General features: G+C 58.1%; 1 protein-coding gene across 4 annotated transcripts in view; it reads left to right on the forward strand.

Moving 5' to 3' along the window:
* The window catches only part of upSET (SET domain-containing protein upSET), a 41,439-nt gene that overhangs the window by 11,735 nt on the left and 19,704 nt on the right, over positions 1–10,000 (forward strand). For 3 of the 4 annotated variants that reach the window (XM_043026013.2, XM_043026016.2, XM_043026014.2), the window contains exon 2: positions 9,982–10,000. This exon is cut by the window's right edge and continues 133 nt beyond it. The exons of the other annotated variant lie outside the window; for it this stretch is intronic. The gene's annotated coding sequence lies outside the window, so the exon portion shown is untranslated. The remainder of the gene's footprint in view (positions 1–9,981) is intronic. 4 annotated transcript variants of the gene reach the window in all.

The following is a 10,000-nucleotide window of genomic DNA, read 5'->3' on the forward strand; positions in this document are numbered from 1 at the left end:
TTGCTTTTGACAGCGCAAGCATTCCAGGGGCTCCTCCTCGCTTGCGGTAGGGGGCTCCGATTCCCCGGCCGGCACAGCGAGCAAGGAGCCGCCGCGTCGGGAACAGAGCCATCGGAAGGGGTGAGCGCCCGAGTGGAAAGTGAAATGGGGAGAAGAGGTGAGGGAACTCGAGACCGCCTTCAGGTTGCGCAAGAAGCGGGCCAACATTCGCCCTGGTCTTGCGGGAGGAAGAGGACCACCTCCTGAATGGACGGCGCTCGCTCGCTCGCTCGCTCGTGAGAAGAGCCGCCCGTGCCACTTGACGTGCAGAGAGAGAGAGAGAGGGGGGGGGGAGGTGCCCGGCGGAGACGACCCCGAGCACGACGCTGCAGGCCGGGAAGCAGGCTGGGAAGCAGGCCCTGGATGTCGCCCAAGACTGTGCCCGTCTGCCCAGGGCGCCCCTGCCAGGAAGCGGTCACTGCACACACTCACGCCGTGTCCTCCACATTCACGCCCGTTCGCTCAACGGACGTCACAGATTCTCTTTCTTTCTCCTTCCCCCTCCCCCTCCCCCTCCCCATCCCCCTCCCCGCCCCCCTTCTTCCTCTCTCTTCTGCGGGCTTCTCTTCCCGTCCTCCCGTCATCACACCCATCATCACTCCCATCCTATCTGTGCTTGTTCGTCTGGGCGTGGAGGAGGAGGAGGAGGGGAGGTCGTGAGTCAGAGCTTGGAGTCGACACGAATTTGAGATGAGAGAAGCAGTCGTTAAGCCTCGCTCGGGTGTAAACCCAGTCAGCTGCATGTTGCATATGTGCTCTGCCGCCGCCTCAATTGAGCGCGCTTGCACAGGCAACATGTACAACAAAGATCCATTGAGTCCTATTCCATTTATATAATCAGGCGCGACACACACACAAACACACACACACACACACACACACACACACACACACACACACACACACACACACACACACACACACACACACACACACACACACACACACACACACACAGAGTCATATATGTTAGATGCGCTGACAGATGCGCTACACATTCACGACTCACATTCACATACACGCTCCCTTCTACGCTTACCTCTCATGCTCACACGCGCAGCTACACACGTGAGCACACGCACTCCCCCGCCTTGAAGACTTGTTTGTAGTGAGGAAGATGTTGACATAATTCGCGTGGGGCGCTCGCAGTCGCAGTCGCAGTCGCAGCCGCAGCCGCAGCCGCAGCGTTTCTGGCCCGTCCCCAGGCACTCGGGGCGAGGCTTTACCTTTCACCTGTAGCCCGCGGAAGCAGCAGCTGCACCGGGGGGGTGAGGGGCGGAGGGGCGGAGGGGCGGAGGGGCGGGGTGGCGGGGTGGCAGCCGCTGCGGTCACTGGGTACAGAGCGCTCCCGGCCTGCAAGTTACCACCGTAGGCCTGCCTGCCTGCCTTTGCCTCTGCTCGCACCACTGTGGTTGATGCGGTGCGCTGTCGACTTGGGCCGCGCCTCTGCCCCCCCCCCCCCCCCGCCCAAACAAGGTCCAGCGCAGGAGGGAACGTTGCGAGGAATGCAACGTTTACTTCTGCAAGGGAGAGAGGGTGGAACGGAGGCAATTTTCACAAATAAATCAGGAACACTTTACCCATTCGTCCTTTTCACAACCTTCCTCTTCCCGCCTCTCCCCTCCTCTCCCAGCCTCTCCCCTCCCCTCCCCTCCCCTCTCCATTTAACAGGTTCTGCGAGCATGCCCCCACCCCGCCCCCACCCCCGCTCTCACCCCCAGCATGGCGCCCAGGTGTGCGAGCGAGCGTTTCGCTATTATTGGTGATCGGCAGCGACCGGTTCGGCTAGGGTTTTGCGGCCCGCTGATGGCGGCTATTAATACTCCTTCTAACCTGTAGCGGCTGGCGGCGCGGTCGCGACACGGCGCTCCGGCCGGAAGGAAATGTCGCCGCGCGCTCCGGAGGCCCTTCGCGTCTATGCGTGTTGTTGTGTGCACATTCCGTCTTCTTCGCCACGGCACTTCCATCACGATGCATGAGAGAGAAGTCGATGTAATGAAATGACTTTATCAATTTTCATCGATTCCTTTCAAGCGAGGAGGAGTTGCGGAAGTTTGGAAACCGGAAGACCTCAGCTCTTGAGCTTCCTTCGCCGCCCACAAATACGGATGAATGGTGGGGGCCGTCACTGGGCCAGGGGAGGGGAGGGGAGGGGTCTTTGGGTGACGGGCCTCACGGAATACGACAGGCAGGCGGGCAGGGAGAGCCAAAGGAAGAGGATGGAAAACAGTGATGTTGCGCGGGCGCGGCGGCACCTTCGGGTACATGCCATCGGAAACGGTGCCTCCGCGGGACGCAAAGTTGTGGGCGTTAGTCGCCTGGGTGGAGGAGGCATGTGGGTGGGTGGCTGGGTGCTTGCCTCCCATGGCAGTCGCCGCCGCTGGAAAGCGCCTCACGATGAACGCTGTCGGGCTTAAATGCAGGCCAGCTGAGAGAGACAGAGAGAAAGGCGGGGGGGGGGGGGAGTTTCCCAGATTCGAAAGCTCGGCCACTTTGCCTCCAGCGGCATGGCGAGGGTTCACTGGACGCTATGCGTTAGGCATAAAAGTGTATACACAGTGCGCACGCGCACACCTGCAATTACAGGAGTCGATGTGTACGCGATGTAGAGCGTTCCTAATGAGGATGAAGGGGAATGAGTCCATTTGTAGGTTTTGCGCGATTCGCCCTTAGAGCCATCGGTCGAGCCAAGGCCCTCTACCCAAAGGTCACTCCTTCGTGAGGGTGATACCCATGCGGCGGGAGGTGGGGCTGAGCGTGCCAGGCGTGACGGAGGGCGCCTGAACCTGTCACGCCCCCCACCCCCCCACCACACCCTTCGCATCCCCACACCACCCCTCTCCCCCGCCCTCTCGCGATGCCACCAGGCTCCCGCGGGGCAGCGGCGGCCACAGGTCTAAGTCCAAATTGCCAAGTGCGGCTCATTATCTGAAGTGGTAATGGAACGAGAGCGCATCCCCCCCTCCCCCCCGCCCCTTCCCTTGACTCTTCTTGTCATTCAACCCGGAAGTGGCGGGAGGAGAGAGGCTGGAGGTGTTTTGCCGATTCTGTGGCTGCCGTGCGAACGGGGTGGCTGTCGTAGCCGTCGACAGCTGCAGCATCTTTGCTTCTCTCTCTCATTCTTCCTCATTCTTCCTCGCTTCCACAAATAGTGCAAGCTTCATTCCGACGGAGTGGGAGCTTGATTTCGAAGGCCGTAGGACGCCTGTCGTTGCTGGCTCTGCCTCCCGCACGACTGGGAGCTCCCCGGGACTTTCGGCAAGAACATGGAAGAGTTGACCAGCGGCGCTGGTCAGCCTCCATCCTTCCCGACGGCATGCGTCCTTCCCATGTGGCCGCCGTGATCGGTCGCGCACAGCCCTTCCCCCGTGGACGGCGCTCTCGACGGAGGCGCCAAGGAGGGGCCTCCTGAGTGGGGAGAGTGACCCTAAAGAGTCATCGATGTGTCATGATGTCGTTCGCTTCTTGGGTTATGCGCTCCGCCGAAAAGGTTGCGGGAGCCGCCCGCCTCTCCCTCTCTCGCGGGCCATGGGCCGCTTGCGGCAACGAAAATGCAAGCATTTTCTTTAATGTCACGAGCCGCCTCGTCATTCTAGTAATTTTTTTTTTTTTGCTTTTTTGTTTTTTTTTTTTTTTTTTTTTTTTTTTTTTTTTTTTTAATCCCTGTCATTCCTCTTTCGGAAGCCCCCCCCCCCCTCTCACTGTCAGCTGCCTCATGCGGCCGCCGCCCTACTAAGCTTGCGGTGACAGGCTCCGTCTCGCGGTCGGGAAGGCTGGTCGGCGGCGCACTCGCCTTGCCTCGCCCATCGCTCGTACCCCGACGCCCTCTTCATTATTCACGAGCTCACGCAGTGGTAGACGCGCCCGTCCGCCCGCCCCCGCCTCCCCTCCGCCCATTAGCCTTGCCTCTCTGGCCGTCTGCGCTTTGGCCAGGCTCGGAGTGGTGGTGGTGAAGGGGCGAGAGCGAGAGCGCGAGCGCGAGTATTGCGCCGGGACGCGTTCCTGTGGCCATCATTGTTTGTGGTCCAGATGTCTCGGAACGACCTTTAACGAGGTGGCGGCCGTGACCCCCGACCTCGCACTCCACCGGACGACCTGGCTGTGTCCACGAGTCACATGCAGAGGCCTCCTTCCCTCTCCTTTATCCTTGCATGCCCTAGTTTGGCGTCCGGGAGGGAAGATGGGAGCTAGTGAAGAAGGACAGGAACCTGGAAGTAAGACGATGAGCCCGAGTCGTGGAGCGCCGCCGCCGCCGCCGCCGCCGCCGCGACTCCTTTCCCGGAGCCAGTCCTTCGCCGGGCAGAGCCACAGAAGCGCGTTCCTGCCGTAAAGGAGAGGCGTCCTGGACAGGCCTTTGCGCTCGCTGAAGACTTGGCGGGGATCTCGGGTGGAGGGGGCGGGGAAGGGGCGGGGTCGAGGTGGGGATGACAGGTCGATGTGCTTCACCTGCCACGGCTCCAGGGTGAATAATTGATTGAATGGCTGTTGCTGCATGTGCCTCGTTTGAGCGGCGGCCTCGGCTCGCGGTTCGGGCTTCCTTCCTTCCGTCCCTCTCGCTCTGGCGGCGCAGATTCCGTGGCACCCGTCGGCGTCCAGCAGCGGCTAGCCGTACCTGCCTAACTTTGAGACGAGTCTTAACTCCGGCGCTATGCTTAGGCCTAGCCTAGGCCTCCTCTTTGCTGTAGGCGGCGGGTCGTGTTCCATAAGCGCCCATGAATGCGGAAGGACTTGGCCGGAACGGACGGACGGACGGACGGAGGGGAAGGGAACGACGGCGCTGCTCGATCGATGGAGTGTTCCCATGGCCCCGTACACCATTCTGTACAGGGCACCTTTCTACAGTTTACACCTTTTCTTTTCTTCCAGACAAAGTATTCGCGACGAAGGGGCGATCGATTCCAAGGGCGGGGGTGGGGGGGGGGGTTAGACGCTCAGTTGGAGACAGTTTTGTCTCTATACATGTGTATGTTTATTCATTAATTCATTCATTCATGCTGAAAGACGTGACGTTGAGCGGCCAGCCCGTGCGTCCTTCTGTTGGTGCGTGGGCGTGTGTGGGCCTTCGAGCCCGGTGGAGAGCGGCCGGCCTGGCCCCGCTCAAGTTCAAGGTTACGCCACTCGCCTGCCGCCTCCAGCCGCCTCCAGCTGGGTTGCAGGACTCCTCCCCGGCCGCGCGAGCGGCGGCCTCTGTCGGACGGGGCTAGACATGATTGAGACAGGGTTCGAATCCTTGCTCGAAGAGTGAGCACGGCTGAGACCTTCATGGGCAGCCCTGCCCACTTCACCCTGAAGGATGCGGCGAGATGGCTGCTGACGGAGGTCGCGGCGCCGCTTGCAGATCGCGTGCGAGACCGGCCGTCTTTCCTGGACTGCCTCCGATGACCCGACAAGGGGTGGGGATGGGGTTGGGGTTGGGGCTTTGCGAGAGAGAGTGAAAGCGGACGAAGAGAGAATCAAGCCAGTCAGCCACGGAGCTGAAGTCGGGGGAAGTGGGGAAGATTTGTTTGTCGACGCCTTGTAAGTTGCACTGCATGTAGGAGAGTTGCTACTTACTGAACCTTACTGAATTCCCATTTGTGGACGCGAGAGGACGCCCTTCGAAGAGACCTTACCACAGTCTTCGCAGCTCCCTTATGCATGTGCATTAAAAAGGGAATTCGGCATTTCTGTTGCATGTACGTGCCTTCCCTTCGCAAGTGCGACTGGCCTAGGATGTCCCCTCGGCTGTCCCCGCCCGCCTCCGTGACTCCCGAGCGTGCTTCCCCCTTGCCCTTGAAGCGCCCTCCGAAGGAAGGCTCTTCAGCTGCCTCTGGCCTCCTCCCCGACACCGAAGGTTCCAGGCCTAATGATTTGTTGATGTGGACCGTGGGCGCGTCCGCGCTTCGTTGAAAGGGCGCGCAGACGACGGCTGACGCCAACGGACCTACCTCGTCCTGGCACCTGCCAGGCCTCTCTCTCTCTCTCTCTCTCTCTCTCTCTCTCTCTCTCTCTCTCTCTCTCTCTCTCTCTCTCTCTCTCTCTCTCTCTCTCTCTCTCTCTCTCTCTCTCTCTCTCTCTCATTCTCATTCTCATTCTCATTCTCATTCTCATTCTCATTCTCATTCTCATTCTCATTCTCATTCTCCCTCTCCCTCTCCCTCCCCCTCCCTCCGGGCCGCTGGCGTCCTTTTGACCGCCCTAGCCGCTGGGGATGTGTGCTTGCGTGTTTGTGTGTCTATGTATGTATATGTATGTATATGTGTATATATGTGTTTGTGTGTGTATCTATGTATGTATGTATATGTATATGTATATGTATATGTATATTATATATTATATTATACATATATATATAATATATATTATATATTTATATTATTTATTTATTATATATATATATATATATATATATATATATATATATATATATATATCGTGTTTGTGTTTGTTCTTGTGTGTTTCACGCGGGTCGAGATGGAAAGCAAAGCCTGGCGTGCTTGTTAGTGAGGGAGGCTTCCTCGGCTCCATGCGCCCAATCTTTCAGGATCATCCCCATTGCCTTCATTATACCTGGTTGTGTAAGGGGACTGTGCTTGTGTGCGTGCGGCCGTGCTCGCACACTCCAAAAGAAAGAGTAAGAGAGCGCGAGGTATTCGGGATGCTGTTGAGCGGAGCCGTTTTCTAGTGGGCGGCTTCGCGTGTGGCTCTCTGTCCTGCCCTCGATCTCCTTCTGCACGTGAGTGTTGCACGGCGGCGGCGGCGGGCGCGAGGGAGGCAAGGGGCTGTTCGGCGTTTGCGTGGGTCGGCTGTGGAATGGGAATGGGGCGACGGCCGTGGGCTGCTCTCGTGCCAGATGCGCTCACACCTGTGTCGCTATTGTCAGGAGAACTATTACAGGTGTGCAGAACACCTGAGCCAAGTATGGGCGAAAGTAAACATAAACACGTACAAACACCCAGAATTCTTAAAGTGAACTCGAGAGAGACACTTTTAGACAATTTTATGGAGAGAGAGAGAGAGAGAGAGAGAGAGAGAGAGAGAGAGAGAGAGAGAGAGAGAGAGAGAGAGAGAGAGAGAGAGAGAGAGAGAGAGAGAGAGAGAGAGAGGGAGGGGGGGGGGAGAGAGAGAGAGAGAGAGAGAGAGAGAGAGAGAGAGAGAGAGAGAGAGAGAGAGAGAGAGAGAGAGAGAGAGAGAGAGAGAGAGAGAGAGAGAGAGAGAGAGAGAGAGAGAGAGAGAGAATGTGAGGGATAGAGCGAGCGGGGTTGGGGGGGGCGCGATACAGCACCAGATACCGTGTTGTCATGGACGCCCCCGTATCACTGCTCGTGACTTCTTGTTGCAGATCCACTTGAAGACGGGCAGCGCTAGCTCCCCCTCCGCCCTCCCTCGCCTGCTCTCTTCTCTTCTCTTCCTCGCATACTTTTGTATCTCATATCATGCAGCGTCAGACTGTTTTGGTTACTTGGAACGAGGTACAGAGGCTGTGGCGGCGGATGAGTTGCTGTTTGGTTGTGCGTGTGAAATCGAGGCCACTTTGGTTTGTATATGAAAACAAGTGCGGTGTTGGGAGTAAAATGAATAAAGAGAAGCGCAAATACGCCCCGGGCCCCCTCGGCCCTCTCACTCCCTCGTTTCCCTTGTTCCCCTCTGCCTTTGCGAACCTCTTCTCCTTTCTTATTTCCTTCCCTTGACATTCCATCCCTGCTCTCCTGCCTCTTCCTCCCCCTAAACAAGGGTTGCTCCTGTCAACGCCCGCACACAAATCTACCTCAGGTGTCCGCACCTACACACGGCGGCACACCCGAGTCAGGGATACGGCGAGCGTCAGTGGCTTCCGTGCTGGAGGACGGCCTTGCCTTTCCTTGGCCAGGCTTCCGCCCCTCGCTGCGACTACTGTTGATGGGGATGAAACCCCACAGCGCGGTCGGCGGGAGTCGTCCGGCGGTGCTGGGTGTCCTCGGCGGCCCGGACGCCCCTGCGCCGCAGCGCCGCAGCTCCTTCACGTCAAGAGGACGGGGAAGGGGACGGGGATGGAACGAGTATCTGCATGAATCCGTTTTCCCTGTCTAATAGTTGGGCTTCCTCTCTGCCCCCGAGAAAGCTGCTTCCGCCACTTCACTTCCGCGCTTTCCTCGCGAGAGAGTCGATAATCGCGGCGAAGCTGCTGTTTTGAGTCGGATGCGAGGTGAAGCGATGCCACTGCGGGCCGACGTTGCCCAGAGCCCTGGTGGGTGTTTTCTTGCCTTCGTTTTCTGGAGAAGCGCTCAGGACGATTGCATGTATATTTCTCTCACATCACACACCAGCACGAAACCGCCCACTCAAGTGTTCACGCGAGTTCCTCCTCGGCTGAGTCATTGCCTCGAGTTCAGAGCGAGCGAGTGAAGAGAACTCCACAGTCGACGGGATCTTGCAAATTGCTGTTGCAAGCGGGGGTGGAGGCGCCGGGATACATTTGCAGCGTCAGTGCTCTCTGTCAGGCGCGGTGGCACTGTGACTGCTATCATTTCCTCCTTGGCTCTCACGACCCCTGGCCCCCAGCCCTCCCTCCCCCTGCTCACCAGTGCGCGAACCCTCGGCCGCCGAAGCCAGCTCGGCGCGAGGGAGCCTCCGCCTGCAGCCGCGGCAGGCGATTCCCCAGCGGCGCTTGCAGACCAGGCCTCCGAGAAGACTGGCTCGTGACACGTCTCGCTTCGCCTCGCCTGGCCTGGCCTGGCCTGGCCTGCAGAAGGATCCCGTCCGATGCTTGCAGGCTTCCCTGCCGCCGCCCCGACCGCCCCGTTGCGGCTGCGGTGGCGGCGTCGGAAGCCGCCTCTCGCCCTTTCATGATTTTTCTTTCATAGCATTGTTGCCTCATACTCACACAGGAAATTCCCTTGGTGTCCTCGGCTGGCTCTCTCTCTCTCTCTCTCTCTCTCTCTCTCTCTCTCTCTCTCTCTCTCTCTCTCTCTCTCTCTCTCTCTCTCTCTCTCTCTCTCTCTCTCTCTCTCTCTCTCTCTCTCTCTTACTCAGTTCATGTTGAACAGCATTTGGCTGTGCCTTCGAGTCTAATGGTTTGGATGACGGAAGGGACCCCCCCCTCCCATCCCTCATGCCCTGTGCACACAGCGCCCTCAGTTCCTTCGCAAGTTTCGCCTACGACGTATCCGTGTCACTAATAATCCTCTGCTTGGTGACTCTGCAGCGAGCGCAGACAACAAAGAGGAGTGGCCACCCCTAACACGGCCTCAAGTGGGAGCGGAGAGCGGCCGAGCCTTCACTTCCCCGCCTCCGCTCATGACGTCATCACGTTGCCATGGCGACCCACCGCCAGGCCACAACGGCAGGCCGGCGCGGGTCCCGGCCCGGTCGATACTGCCCTTGTTGGAGGAGGAGGAGGAGGAGGAGGAGGAGGAGGGCAGGGGGCGCCGCCGCCGCTTTGAGAAACATGGATTATTGATAATGCCAACAACTTCACCCTCTCACAGCTATTAAATGACGGGGAGACGATAAGACTGGGAAAACACGCTCAGTTAGGGTTTTTATTGCAAGGGACTTTTCTTCCTTTCTTCTTTGTTTATTGCTAATACTTTTCCTATTCTATCTTCGCATTTATTCATGGCATTTGTGCAGGGCTCATGAAATAACTCAGACTCGCGTTTGTATGGGAACAACCAAAGTAAATGCTTCAGACTAACCCATCTAGACGGAAAGGATCAGCAGACTGCTTTCCATTATTACCAGTTCGCTCGTTTTCCTGCGACCCGTTCCGCTAGAAAGCAGCTCACGGCGTATATACTGCATGCGTAGGAATGTAAGATTAGTTGGTAAGTGATGTATGTATTGTGCGCTGTAAGGGAACACACTTGGGAGACTAAATAGACGTCTCTCGCCTTGGTCCCCTTGGTCCCCTTGGCCAGAAACCAGTGCATATCCCGAGCGCCATTTCCTGCCCTGACTGACCGAATGCGTTTTCCTTTGCAGGGCACAGTATGATGGCATG

This window comes from Penaeus japonicus, unplaced genomic scaffold (genome assembly GCF_977035675.1).
Source record: "Penaeus japonicus unplaced genomic scaffold, GWHDUDI00000001_assembly GWHDUDI00000013, whole genome shotgun sequence".
NCBI classification, from domain to species: Eukaryota; Metazoa; Arthropoda; class Malacostraca; order Decapoda; family Penaeidae; genus Penaeus; species Penaeus japonicus.